Here is a 14840-nt window from a genome sequence, read left to right as displayed (position 1 = left end):
TCCTCTCTCACTCTCTCTTAAAAAAAAAGACCCCACCTTTTAAAAAATAAAATAAAATAAAAATTTGGATTGTTCAGAAGCTAACATTAGCAATTACCCTAGCAAAATAGAATAAATAACTTCTTTTCATCTTATATTTGCTAAAGAGAATGATATAAGATGCCCCTAACTGAAACACAGCATTGGCATCCTTTCTCTGGGCTTACGAGAATACCATGCAAATTCATGAAGGTGGTGCCATTTTGACAGATCTTAGTCCACTGCTAACAAATAATGCTTTATATTGTTTTAATAAACATGATATAGGTTGAGTATCCTTTATCTGAAATGGTTGGGACCAGAAGTATTTCAGATTTTTTTTTTTATTATTTTATGGAGTTGGGAATATTTGCAGATACTTTGAGATAACTTGGTCAGGGGACCCAAACTTAAACACAAAATTCATTTATGTTTCTTATAGACCTTATTGCATGTACCTGAAGCTAATTTTATATGACATGTTTGGTGCACCTGCTTTTGGACATGTCACATGAGTTCAGATGTGGAGATTTTTATACTTATGACATCATGTCTGCTCAAAAAGTATCCGGTTTTGATACATCTAAGATGTTGGATTTTTGGATTAGGGTTATTCAGCCTGTAATAACAATTAGTTCTTTTTATTTGGGGAATCTGTTCATATTCCCTTCAGTTTTAAGAAGAGCTCCTGTGTCCCATATATTTTAACAATCCTTAATGTTGTTCAAAGTGTTCATCTTTAAGTGCCCATGGCCCTTTTTTGGTATCTGGGATTGAACCAGGAATGTTTAACTACTGAGCCACATCAAGAGCAGCTCCCCTTTCTTTTCTTTTCTCTTTCTTTTTTTTAAATTTTTTTTTATTTTGAGACAATGTCTTGCTAAGTTTCTCAGGGCCTTGGTAAATTGCTGAGTCTGGCTTTGAACTCTCAGTCCTCCTTCCTCAGCCTCCCGAGCAGATTACAATCAAGTACCACTGTGCCCAGCTCTGGCCCTATTTCTCTGTCAGAGAGATCAAAGGAAAATAAGAGTCTCCAGGCTTATTTTTTAAAAATATTTTATTTTATAAAGAAATGAGCATTTTAAAATAAACTAAGTAAAGACATTTTGGGGTTTCTCATGTGGATACTCATTTTCACTTGGCTGTTGTCACTTCTGTGGATCTGAAAGACAAGTCTCACAGAACCACAGATTACAGTTTGGGCAACTTCTGCAGTAGCAGCAGGCTCCAGGCAGTTGCACCCAGCGCTCACTAGAGATGACATAGGCAGACAGCAGGTATCCCCAGATGGGTGCATCTCAGTCCAGGTCTTCCTACTATTGTTCTTCTATTCTCTTGATTTCATATTCTAGATGTGTATATAGAACCTGATCTTTTCTCTGAATAATACCCCAATTCACTTTTTATCATTTTTTGTTGTTGTCAGTAGAGCTTTAGTTTATCTCTTACATCTTTGAAAAAAGGAGTAAAGTCAATTTGTTAAAGTCAAGGGGATTATTTTGAGAGCCAGGATCCATAATCATAGCTAACAAAATTTGTAAAGGTCTCTTTTTAGGTCATTTCAAAGGATGGAAGTGTGAGCTTTTCCCAGCACACAGTGAGGATAATTTTATTTAGCTTTCCAAACTGTGAGTCTTCGTACTGATGATTAAGACTAGTTCTTCCATAAAACTCATAGGAGGAGTCATTCCTACAAGTTCATTGCCTTGGATGTCCCATTCTGAGATGTAGAACACAGGCCTCCAAGAAAGGATAATTCTGTTGACAAATGAAATCCTTTTACGAGAAGGAAACAGATTCATTTCTCATACCCTTGAACTGTGTTGGGGGTAGCAATTATGTAATTACTTTTATGGTTTGAATTTTACAAAATATTCCTAAACATGTCCATTGTTGGTATTTGGACCAATAATAGGGGCAAGGATGGGTGGGGGTAGGAATAAAACAACAAACTTTCCCTGAAGATGAGTCTTCCAATTTAATATAATTATTTAATATAATTGTATCCCCTCTAGAATGGTATTCAGAAGATGCTCTTTCAAGTCTAATGGTAGTTTTTACTAGTTTATTCCAGCTGTTTTCCATAATGTAAATAGAAAAGGGAAGTTTCACTATTCTATTCCATGCAATTACAAGTATTTTTTTAAAAAAATGATCGTGTACTTGGGCCTTCAGGTGTTTTCTATTTACAATTTAAAGAATTTTTCTTTATTATGTTGATTTGCCATATTGACATTACTTTGCCCACATCGTGCATTAAGGACTGAATAAATGAGGATTCCATTTTTTATACAGTAAAATGATGAGGTTTGCCTAAAACCCATGATATTGTGGAGAGAGTGCAAACCTAGGCAGGTACTTGGGAGAGAATAGGAGATTTTGCCTAACTTTTGCCCTTTTGAGGTCGGGACTAAATCCTTTTCCTTTCTGGCATAAAATAATTGAAGGGCCAAACCGTGTTGGACTAATGGTTTTAACATTTTATTTTCAGACATGTCAAACCCCCAAACGAGAGAAGATGCCGAGGCCTGTTGCCACAAACCCGTAGATCCGAACTTGTGGTGATAGTCCACACAAGCTTGTGTCTATAGGTCTGTGTCTGGTAGGCAATTGCACAAGCCATGGGCTTTGCCTGTGTGCCACCACTATCCCTTCAGTCTTATCCTCCCCCTCCCCTTAGTCTCCTTCAAGAGAGGTACAGATGGAAGGTGGGCCTCAAGAGGAGGAAGGAGACCTTTTGTTCTGAAATGGACAAGGTTAATTAATAGGCTTGCCCTCATCCCCACTGACTGCTCTCACCTGGTCTCAGCTGTCAAATTAGGAGGCTGGTTTGCAGGTGAGGCTGCAAGAATTTGAGTGATTCAGACAACTGACTGTTGAGTGATGAGTAAATAGATAAGCGGACAAGGGTTCATTTTGATTCCTGGAAGCCTGACTAATTGTTTGCAAAGCTATTATGATCTTTTTGGAAAGTGACAGAGACTGGTTTACAGGACCAATCTTACTCTGGTTTGTGTTGTTACTTTATTGCAATTCCCCCCTCCTATTTTTTGCCAAGTTCAGTCCAATCAGTCCTTATTTTAATAAAAGAGATGACCCAGGGGAATGGATAATCTGCTTAACTATTTATACTTCTGTAAATACCCAGCAGGATAAGAAGAAGAACTATTTAGTTAAAAAAAAAAAAAAAAAAAGATACGGCCTGTTTAGACCCAAACTCATCTTTGGTCCCAACATTCCCTGGTCAGAGCTGTTTTATAAGTCTTTATCATGTTTGAAAGGCTGGAATGAAAATAATTTTATCCCTTTGCCTCTTAAATGTCACCATTGTGCCAGGATTGGAAAGCCAAGCTGACCACAGATCAAAGCAAAACTGGCTATATTTGTATCATTCCAGCAATGTGAGCTGAGGATTCTGTAAACAGAACCCAGGGTGAAAAGTTGATCAGATTTTGGATGCCTCTTAAACTTATACTCCCTTTTGTTTAAGCACAGAAGCGCAGTACCAGGAATTCCCTTAAGTTATTTGTTTATTTGTTTGTTTGTTTATGAGTGTGGTGTAGCCTCTTCTAACAAAGAGGAGTCAACCTGTAATAACTGGTGCATTAACATCAGAAAAGAGTTTGAAATTCAAATGGATACATTGTGTCTCCTCTTAAGAGTTTGCATTGTTCAGGGAGACCTAGAACTTTCTCCTGTCATGTATTAGGAAGGACAGAATGCAAAGCTCTATCAATGCTAGATCAAGAGGGTGGGTTTTTATGCCTTTCTTTTGTGTGGCATAAAGGGGGCTGTCTACTTGCCAAGAAGTCATTGCTTTAATATGGAATGATGGAAGATTACACCCAGGAGAGAAAGACTGTCCTCATTGGTGTATGTCATGTGTAATTGTTTGCCCAAGGTCTTCATCCACCCAGTAAGCAAACAATCTACTTGGTTGGGTTTACATGCCTCTTTGAAGTGGTTGGCTTGGAATGAGTAAACTGCCAGCAAATGAACCCGGCACCTCCACTGGGTAAACATGTGTTTGATATGAGCAATGTTTCATCTCTGCTCATCATCCCTCTAACCTGCTGTAGTTGAGTGCGCTGCCAGTGGGATTAATGGTGGAGTTTATGGATCCAGGGCCCCCAAGCTCCCAGCATTCTCTGCCCCGGAACAATCCAAGGACTGCAGGATGGACTGTAGGTACCTGCAGGATTGTTTCCTTTAAGGAGTTTTTGTAGATCCATTTTCCCAAGAACAAAGATTATGCAGGACACCTACCTTTTCAAAGTTTCTGAAAGGCCTCAAACATTATTTGATTCATCTGGTTAAAAAATACTCTGGTGGAAAGCCCAAAGCCCCTGGACCCTGGCCATAAGAAACAGGATATTAAATATTTTACATGATGATGAAATTCAGTGTTTTTCCCTTCTTCCATGTTCATGAATGAATGGTTCTCTAGATTTTAATTATTCCGTTGGGGCTCCCTCAGAGTGCACTGAATATCCTACTTCAGGAAGCACGCAGAAAGTAAAATAATTTCAGGACTTCCCCCCAAAAAGCTCTGAAAATATATTTCAGTAGCCAGTTTAGTATGGAGGTTTGGAGAGAAGGGATATAAAGTGAACTCATTTTATAAAAATTCTCAAATCATCACTATTAAAATATATTTATTAAGGTAAACCAGCAGGCCATAGTTTAGATTTATTTTAAAAAAAATTCTTGTTTTAAGAGTTGTAATTGATAAAACAAGTCATTACCAGAGATTGGGGAGGGGAAAATGGATATTCAGCTTAGAAAATGTTTCTTATATTTCAAAATTAACAAATGAGTTTCTTTACATAGGAAGAAAATGATATGGATATGGTAGAATTCACTTTAAATTTTAAATTACTCTGTTTTCATATTTTTGCAATATTCTTACCAATCATTCCTCAGTATTTGTTAGGTCCTAGGGATCCTCATCTTCTGACTATGGTTTTTAATTTAATCAGATATGACTTAGCCTCTCCATTTAAGATTTTAAAAGCTCCTTATGCTTGCAGTAGCATTGAAATTTTACAGAGAGGTCAACATGAATGACTCTTTGAAGATTTTCAAATATTTATTGGCACCTAACATGGTGCTTAATAAAGTATGAGTTGGAAAAAGACTACCTTTCCTTTTCGACTACCTTTTCATAATGCTAGGAAAGTTATGATGCATTCACTCACATATTCATTTAACCAACCTTTGTGAATGTTTACTTGGTGTTAATCACTTTGCCTCTGGCTTCAAAAATACAGATTATTTGGTCAGAGACTCCTTTACCAATTTGTATGTCAGCCATACAGACGTGTGTTTTAATGAGTCACATGTCACATGTCTAAATTCCAAATACCTAATCAAATATTAAGTATATTCCCTAGTGGAGAGTCCTCATGTTTTCTTAAACCCACACACCTCAGCTGGTAGCCCTTAAAACCTCAATATTTTATAGACTGAGAATCTTTGTACACATGTTCAGAGTATCTATGGAAGACATTTTTTTTAAGTTAAAGAATACAAAAGATTCTCTAAACCTAAAGATATTTAACTGCTATTATCCTATAAATACCACTTCTTATTTTATTTTTAACTTTCACTTTTCAATAAGAATTTTATGACATCATTCCATATCATAATTGCATGTTGTTATTACATGCCTACAAATATTTACACTAATTATGTAATGAGCCATAATTGCACTAATACATGATAATGGGCTAAACTCCTGCAAATAAACAAGGAAATTCACACAATCAAAAGAGCAAGGTATTGGAAACTATTACTCTTCTAGGAGCAATGTCTTTGTATTGTTGACCCCAGAATAAGAAGCTACATGGAGAAAAATCAATTTTTCCGTTTCTAGGTATTTAAAAGCTGTCTAAGCTGTATGCTTAGACTGATATGCCTCCATCCTAGCGCATCAAAACTGGTCCTCTCTTTGTGGTATCTTGCTAACTGTTGCCTGACTTTCTCCTGCCTTGTTTCCCATTCATATTTATGTCCTGAATGTTTATAGAACCAGGCAAATTGTCAATGCAGAGTAAATGAAAGAAGTTCAAATAAAAAGGAAAGAAAATAAATTGTATTTTATTTTAGTGTCCTAGTGAATTAAATCTTCTATATAAGTCAGCATCTAGAGGCAGAAGACTAAAAATATTTCATGAATTTCCATGTGCAATCCAGGATTTAAAGTAAATTGACCGAGACAAATTCATGCATTCTGATATATTCCCCCCTCTAGAATCTTGGTAGCAAATCCACCTCACCAGGAATGATGTTCCAATGTAAATGGAAGGACAAGGGACTGGACATAAAAATTACCTGGCCCTTAACATTAGCTTTATACCAAAGTTTATCCATTCACGCATGCATTCATTTTATTTGACAAAGTTTTTTTGTTTTGGTTTGTTTTTTTTTGTTTACTTGTTTTTTAATCTTGTACCATGTGCCAGGTACTAGCCACACACAGTACTGGATTTGCAAAGCTGAATAACATGGCCCTCTCTTCACATAGCTCAAGATCTAGTGAACGAGACACACTGATAAATGGTAACACAATAGTTGAGGGTTAAATTAGAAATATGTACATGAAATTATGAGAATATCACAGGAAGAATTCTTTGAGCTAAGGAATGAAAAATGAATGGAATTTGCTTGATAAAATTAACTTCCTAGTCTTTGAACTCCAACAAAAATAAGATAACTTTAATCCAACAGAGGCAACACCCCCACGCCCCCACTCCCCCAAAAATAGCCCAACCATGAAGCTGCATGAGAGAATAGGTTTAGAAAAGTTTTGGGGGAAAAGTCGTTCTTTTACATGCTGGTGAAATTTCGTAAATAAACACCAACTCTACAGCATTTGGATTGGTTCTTTGAACATAATCAGTGTGATAAAGAGTCCCATGTGTTCAGTATTCCTCTATCTCCATTTGCCTATCATGTCACAGACTTCACCAGGCAATGTCAGAGTCTAGCTAACCAATGAAGAGAGGTGAGAATTATGTAATGATGTGATATAATATGTAATAGATATGATGAATACTGTTGGGAGAATGTTCAACCTGGCTTCTATATGATTTGTTTATCTCTACTTTGCTCAGAATCCTGTTTTATCTTTTTACCATGCTTTAGTTCAAGCCATTTCCCCCTGTTTATTGATCCTGTAGGTTCCAGTTTTTTAGTTTTATAAGAAAAACATTTGTTTTCCTCATATTCTTTTTCAATTGTCTAAGTTTAAATATGGATCTACTTTTCTATTCCTTCAATGGATACCAGAGGGCATTAGACTGGTCAGAACTGCAACATTACTATAATTTTAATGCATAAAAAAGATATTCAAGAAGACCAGTTCCAAATGTTTTCTCCCTTCCTGTTTACATAATAGCCTCAGGCCAAGGTTCTTTATTTTTTCCATTGTCAGACCCTTAGATGTGTTGTCTCTTATGAATGGCCCCAATAGGTGATAGCATGAAGAATCATTATAAGACTAACTTGAAATTTCATCACTTAAGAAATAGTAGCTTTCCAGCCATTATGACTGCATGTTCCCAGGTTGAGGTAGTAGGTTGTATAGTTTAGAATTACATCAAGGGAGATAACTGTACAGCCTCCTAGCTTTCCTTGGGTCTTGCACAAAGCAACATGGCGAGAATGATCATGATTCCTCCGGGCATTATTTTCCTAGGAAAGCCTATAAAAGGTAAGATTGGGAACAGTTATTTACTGGTAATTTAGAATTCAGGTTTTATTTAATTCTTATACTCATGTGTGTTTTCATGTTCAGTTTCTTTAGTTGGAGTTTGTTTTGCCAAACATGTGAGCCTTTGAGGGATATGTTATACCACTTATCTGTTGTCACAATAATGCTGCATAATAAACAACACAAAACCTCAGTGGCATATAACAATCAACATATATTTAACTCATGAACCCATGGATTAGTGATTTAGACTGTACCATTTTTCTGGTCTTGGCTGGGCTCATTCATTCTGGCTGTGCATTGTAGGATGGGATGCTAGGATGACCAGGGCAACTCAGTTTTGTTCCTCTTATCACTATGTCCAACAAATTAGTCCTAGAACATCATGGTGAAGGATTAGGACCAAGAACAAAGAAAAGCCAAATGGCTTGAGGATCTTGCAAGCATCTGCTTGCTTTGTGTTTGCTAATATCTCATTGATTATTGGAAGCCACGTGACCAATACTGGAGCCAGAGTGGGAGGTACTGCAAAGTTTCATGGCATAGGACATAACAAATTTGGGCCACTTTTGCAATCACTTTGCATTTTCTTGAATATCACCAAATTGAAAATAGTTCTGTTCCTTCCATTGGAGGAAGCTTCCAAGTTCAAGAGCCATGTTTTTTAATTCACATTTTGGAGCTTAGGCTTAGCTGGTCTTTGAATTGTATTTTATATCCTTGTTGATGAGATATACACCAATCCTATGTAAAAAAAAAAAAAAAAAAAGTGCCCAAAGACTAGAATGGTAATGATATGGCTTTTGATTATATCAGAATATATGCATGATCATTTCTTGGTGATAACCAATGTCGCAAATGATAGACATGTCTCCTGTCTTAGACTGAACTCTCAATCTACAATGAACTTATGAGCAGCAAAACCAGCACTAGAATCCAACTCTGTCAGGATAGAATTGATTCAAGTTCAGGTGCTTTTCATCAGAAAATAAAGACAGGTAGTGAGAAGGTGTGTAATGATTTAATGTAATCCATTTTATTATTTTCTGGTAGTTTAATATAATCACAGTATATGTAAAAAAGAGAATGGTTTTGCAGTCCATAAGTATGGCTTTCTCCCCGCTCTCTCTAAGCTACCTTCAAGAAAAGATGAGAACCTTGTGTCACATTTTGATTCCATGCCCAGATATTTCCATGGGGAGTAATTTGTGATTTTTGCATCACTAAAAGGTCAAAGATAATGAGTCTTAGTCTGATGATAAAGTACAGTAAAAGGTTTGCTGGTATCTTTAGGCCACCCTGAAACTTCTCAGCCGAACTAAGAGCAAGACCCAAAGTCTCCTGTACCATTTTAACTTCTTAGCTCCTTCTTTTATCCTTTAGAAGAGCCTTTGGCCTGGCTTTAGAAGACAACTATCATTATTTTGTCATATTTATTATGAGTTTGACATGAAACATATTTATTACCTGTATCTGTGTTGAATAAGGGTTTACGTATTAAACATCTGTAGCCACTTGACATATAAGGACCTACTTAGGGCTGTTTATATATTCATAAGTCTTTTATAATATCAAGTTATCTTCTTGTACAATACAATAAGGTCCTCTCATTTTCAGTGGCATTAAGTGAAGTGGATTCATGTACTCTAAGAGCAAATTAGTGTTTTGGACGCCCTGCTTCTAAAGACAAAGTAATCTGACTGTATTTCTACTGACTTTGGTAATAAGGCTATATCTGCCAGAATTTAAATAACACCTTAATTGCCTTCAGAATGGCATAGTGTCTAGGAGCTCATACTGATGTGCTTTTTAGCCAATAACTTATGGTAGGACAAAGAGTTTGGGAACTGCAAAGAAAATAAATTGTGTCGGAGGCCACTTTAGTCACATCTGAGTATCAATTTCAGCAGTAATGGATGGGTAAAGTATTTTCCAAAATGATTTATTCCTTGCCTTCATTTTGTGAGAATGTATTCTGTTTTCTTCAAGGAAACTCTTCCCTGAATTTTATGTAATTGACAGTCATTTGTAGCCTCAAAAATCCCAAATACACCATTAATACAATGGCCACAATATCTTCTGGAAATTAATTTTAGGATTTAAAAAGGAAAAAGAAAGTTGAAGCAGGCTTTATTTTCAAATACCATCAAGAAATTCTAATATGCCTACTGGTGGAAGAAATATTACTTTGATTTTTCAGAATCTGTTCTTTTAATCCAGCTATTTTCTAGGGCACTGACAAACTTCAAAACAGAAAAGTATTGCTGGCAACTTGACCTTCTTCAAGTAAGGAATGTTTTGCTAATGCAATGTAAGGATATTGGCCAGTTCGAAGAGTGAGTGTATGAACTTTCTTGAAGACAGGTCATCTGTGCTTTTTAATTTTCAGACATCAGCTTCTATTTTACTTAGTTTATTAGAAGAGATTTTAAAACCAGCACAGGATAATGCCATCAACCCCCTTTTTGCACTGGGTATGTGTGCACTTCCAAAGACATGCTTGTAAGGACAAACATTAGATCTCTCAGAGTGGGCCTTGGCTTACTGCCTTCTCTAAGCTCTCTGGAGATTCGGGGAGAAACAAGGAAACTAAGTTTTTCTTACTTCAACCACTATATATTTTCTAAATGTCTAGTGTAAACTGTGAGTGGAAAAACACCCCATTTTATGACTGTTCTTTCTCAGCGACTCTCAAAATAAAAATGACGTGATCAATGCATGGGGTATAGTCCTGGGTAGCTATAAGCAAATACTTCATTTCAGATATCTAGGTAGTTACTCTGGGGGAAAGAAATCTTTAGGAATGTACATCAAGTTCTCCCTTTAATTGTAGTCAAAGAACCTACCTTTTAAATAGATCTTGTTTTTCCCCTCCCTACAATATAAAACCCTAAGATACAGCACTATGAATGTTGCATTTTAAAAAATAGAGACATTATGACATTGAGCATGATTCTAAACATCTTCAAATTAAAATAAGCACTCATTCAACAGAAGCATCCTTTAATAGCACATGTAAAGAGAATCCACCTGGGAGTATGAGTGCTGGTACCCATCCTGATTCAGCCATTTAAACTACCTGAACTTCTTTATACACAGATGCAAACTCATGGAATGGAACTGGTTAATTTCTGAGATACCTATAATATTGAATATTTTGCAACTTTGGGGGCCATCACCCAGGAATCTTAGAGTGCCGTGAGTAGTCTTAACCACTTAGCCTCCATATTCTCCTGTCTTATAACATGGGAAAGTATTTTCCCAATTCTGTGCCCATACTGTCAAAGAGACATGGGCAGATGATAAGGAAGCATTTGTGGTGACGTTTACATGAAGCTACTAACTCTGGAGGCAATGTTAAGGCAATGGAAAGAGTAGCCTAAGAAATAGTAAATATGTGTCCCCTTGTTCCTTCCAGGGCTTGCAGATCACTAGGGTAATAAAAGAAAAGTAAATTAGTTTCTGCCAAGTTAATGTCTATGATCAGGCACTGAATATCACTTTACAGTGTAGATTATCTCAGTGGTGAACAGGAGGGGGAATATGTCAAACACACCATCTTCTTTCCCTGGTCCCATTTTGTGCTCTTTCTGAGCAAAAATTATGTGCTTCATGCTCTACCGCCAACTGCAGTATGGAGCACATGAGAGCTTCTGTGGCCCTTCTCAACCCTTTTACATCAGTCACAGAACTCCCACTGTTCTGTGCTAATGCAAAATGCAATAACGTTTAGCATCAGGACATCTCTGAGTCAAGAGGTTAAGGGAAAACACATCTCCCATTGTGTTCCTGCAGCTCTGATACTGTTAATGACGAAAACACCATGGAGACAAATAGATCTCCCTTTATTCAGGAAGCTTTGAGTGAAGAGAAAATATATATGACATCTTTACAGCATGAGAGCCCTCTCTATATGGTGCATTAGGGAGGGTGGAGGAGGGGAGAAGTTCATGGAACCTCACGGGTGATGAGGCTTGAGCCTTATCTAGGGGAGGATTCTGCCTTCTGCGTTTTCTTTCCATGGCTTTAATAAGTCCTTCCAGTTCTAGCAGGGGGAATGAGATATAACCTTTCAAGGCACAAACAGGGAAAGAAGACTCTCTGAATAACCATTGCAGAAAGCATGATGGGGTGTTTTCTACAGTGAGACCCAAAGCGGTGGATGATGACCTAGCTGTGACTTTCTTCCTTATCCTACTTCTGTGCATCTTGACTCTCCTCTGTGCTATTCAGGTGTAAGGAAGGTGAGTCCATCTATTTTAGAAAGGAACCAAGGCTCCCACAAAAATCAATATGTTATGATTACACTGAGATTTTTTCACTGGGAAATTTCTTGAAAGTAGACTGTGTGCTCTGTGTGGCCATATAAAAAGTTTATATCTGTGATCTTATTGTTCACTCATTTGTGAGAACCCGCCAGGGAAATCTTAGTTGGGATCACTTCTTATTTCCATAGGATGTTAAAAAAGTTTTTCCTTTTTTATATCTTCTATTGTTTACGAACTGTGATCCCAAACTAAAATCAAGATTTTCCATTTCCTCAAAACCTGAAGAATTATTCCCTCTTTGTTCCAAACAAGAAAAAAAAATCTGGATCAAGAAAACATTGAAGGGTTTGTCTTCCCATTTTAGCTCTACCAAATAACCATCAAAGTTTCTTTGTTATTTATAGTCTTTGAAACATTTGGTGGACATACATTGTTGATTACTGCCCAGTCCTGCTGTCAGACAACTACTCTGGCTTTGAGGACTGGAATAGGGGAGAGGAGTGAGGATGCAGCTTCGCTCATGGACCTGGAAACTTCCAGATATACTTCCCAGCCAGGCTGATGCAGTGCTCAGTATTGATTCCGTTGCCTCTAAGGCAGCCAGATTTTATGTATAAAAGTTCATCAAGCCCAGGATAGAGGGACAGGAATTCCAGAATGACTCATTGTTTGATGAATAAGGCCCTGAGTGTTCTGTGGTTGCCATTTTAAAATTTGAATAAAATGTATAGAATTCAAATCATAACTTGAATTCCAGATTGGGACAGATCATGCTCAGTGGTAAAACTGCAGTGTTATAGCAATCTGCTGCTTTGGGTCCACTGCTAACCAGCAACTTCAGCACATAAATGGCACACTCGAGATGTATGTTCTAAGCCCTCTAAGGAGGTTGGGAGTCTTAATCTATTTGTAGCTTTTTATTATTGAGTAATGAACTGCTGCCAAAATACTGGAACCAATATGCAAAACATGTATTAAATCAGGCATAATTAAAGGAGAAAATCTCCCCAAAGACTGAACAGAAAGGTACAAAACACATTTATGGGAAGTAAACTTTTTATTACCTGCTATGACCAAGGAACAGTTTTCTGGTTAATCATTTTAATAGAATTGCCATATATGAGATGCATGAATGACCAGTTATTAAAATACCTTCTACTTAAACCTAAGACTCTACTAAGCACAGTTTAACATTTCTTAAGGTTTTTAAGTGATTCAGAATCCTGTATGCTTCAAGGTCAGCATTACAAAGCTAAATTTATCTCATATAGTTGTTTGACATGTAAAAGCGCCAATTATAGACTTCGGCTTGGCAGAATATTGGCTAAACTAGATTTTTACCATTTATGTTCTATGAGTTGAGTTGGAAGCTCATGTTAGCATCGACTCTCTGATTTCTTCTGATGGGAAAATGCCAAAATGTTCTGCTGCAAATTAAACATTACTCTTAACTAATCTACCAAAATGTTTAGTTCTGAACACAGCATACCCATTACCCCATGACCTCAAGTGCTTCTAAGTGGAGCCGCCTCGGTTGGCTCCCCCTGCCTTGCCAGCGAGTCTCCACCTTGTTCTATCCTGCTTGTGCTCTTGTTAGCTCCCAGAAGCTAACTTCAGGCATGGCCTCTACCTTTCCCTCCTGCCACCCTCACCCCATCTGCTTCTGAATGGGTTTGGTGAAAGAAAGTCACCAAGAAGAAGTTGCAAGGAAAGTAGAGAGAGTTTAGGGTACTAAGTCCCCTGACTGTCTCCCTGCTGGCCATGGGTGGGCCTGGCTTCATTTCTTACTGAAGGAGTCCACCTCAGACCATTCCAACTCTTAACTCCAGCTTCTGAGAGCCACTCCCTCTCCTTGTTGTTTTAGTCCTGGGCTGCTCCTGGGACACCTCACCATCCTTGTTGGTCTCCCCAACTTTGCCCAATCTTTTAGTAATCTTTGCATTAAACTTCCCTCAGTTTCCCCATCTAATGTGCAGTTTTGTCCTGATTCTGATTCAACATCTAAAGTCAGCATTAGGCCAGATAGCACAAGTTAGAGTCACTTACTTTACATCTTGTGTGAGAAATGAGCAATAAGGGAATGGATATTTATCTTTCCCCTGACACCATAAGCTCTGGATGGGCAGGGACCGTATCTAATACCTCCTTTATAATTCTTCACAAAAATCTGGCAAAAGGCTTAACTCACAGTGCATGCTCAGTGCACATGGAAGGTCTTGAGAAGTTACTCCAAAATCCTCAAATTTGTTACAAGCTTAAATGGAATGTAACCTCTTGACTCAGAATATAGACAGAAGTCAAGGGCCATGTTATTCTTTTTTTTTCAATAGCATTTCTAATGTAATATAATCTCACATGATGCAAATATATCATACAAATGCTAGAAATTCTAACTCAATAAAATTAGAAGATTTTCTTCATGGGTCAGGTTGATTTGTGTTTAACCGATGAGAAGTAATTTTATTTTAAAAGTTTAGATTAATATTTCTTTATATTATCAACTCATCCCCTGCAACTTGCTTTTTCTATCTGTGTGTTTGTGCATGTGTGTGTGTGTGTGTGTGTGTGTGTGTGTGTGTGTGCGTGCATATGAGTGCACTGGGGACTTCTTTTGCAATAGTACTGGCAATTTTCTGAATATAACCTCGGTAGGGGGAACATGTAGAATGTAATTAGAGTAGGATGTAAGAACAACAGAACAAAGGGAATAGTTACCAGAGCAGGTATCTTTACTATTTCTTTAGGGTTCCCATTACTGCTTTACTTTGACCTTTATCTTAATGCCAAACTGCTCTAAGCTTGAAGCTTCAAAAATATTTCATATTCTATGTAATATGGAA

This window comes from Urocitellus parryii, chromosome 4, assembly GCF_045843805.1.
Source record: "Urocitellus parryii isolate mUroPar1 chromosome 4, mUroPar1.hap1, whole genome shotgun sequence".
NCBI lineage: Eukaryota > Metazoa > Chordata > Mammalia > Rodentia > Sciuridae > Urocitellus > Urocitellus parryii.
Note: the sequence above shows the minus strand (reverse complement) of the source record.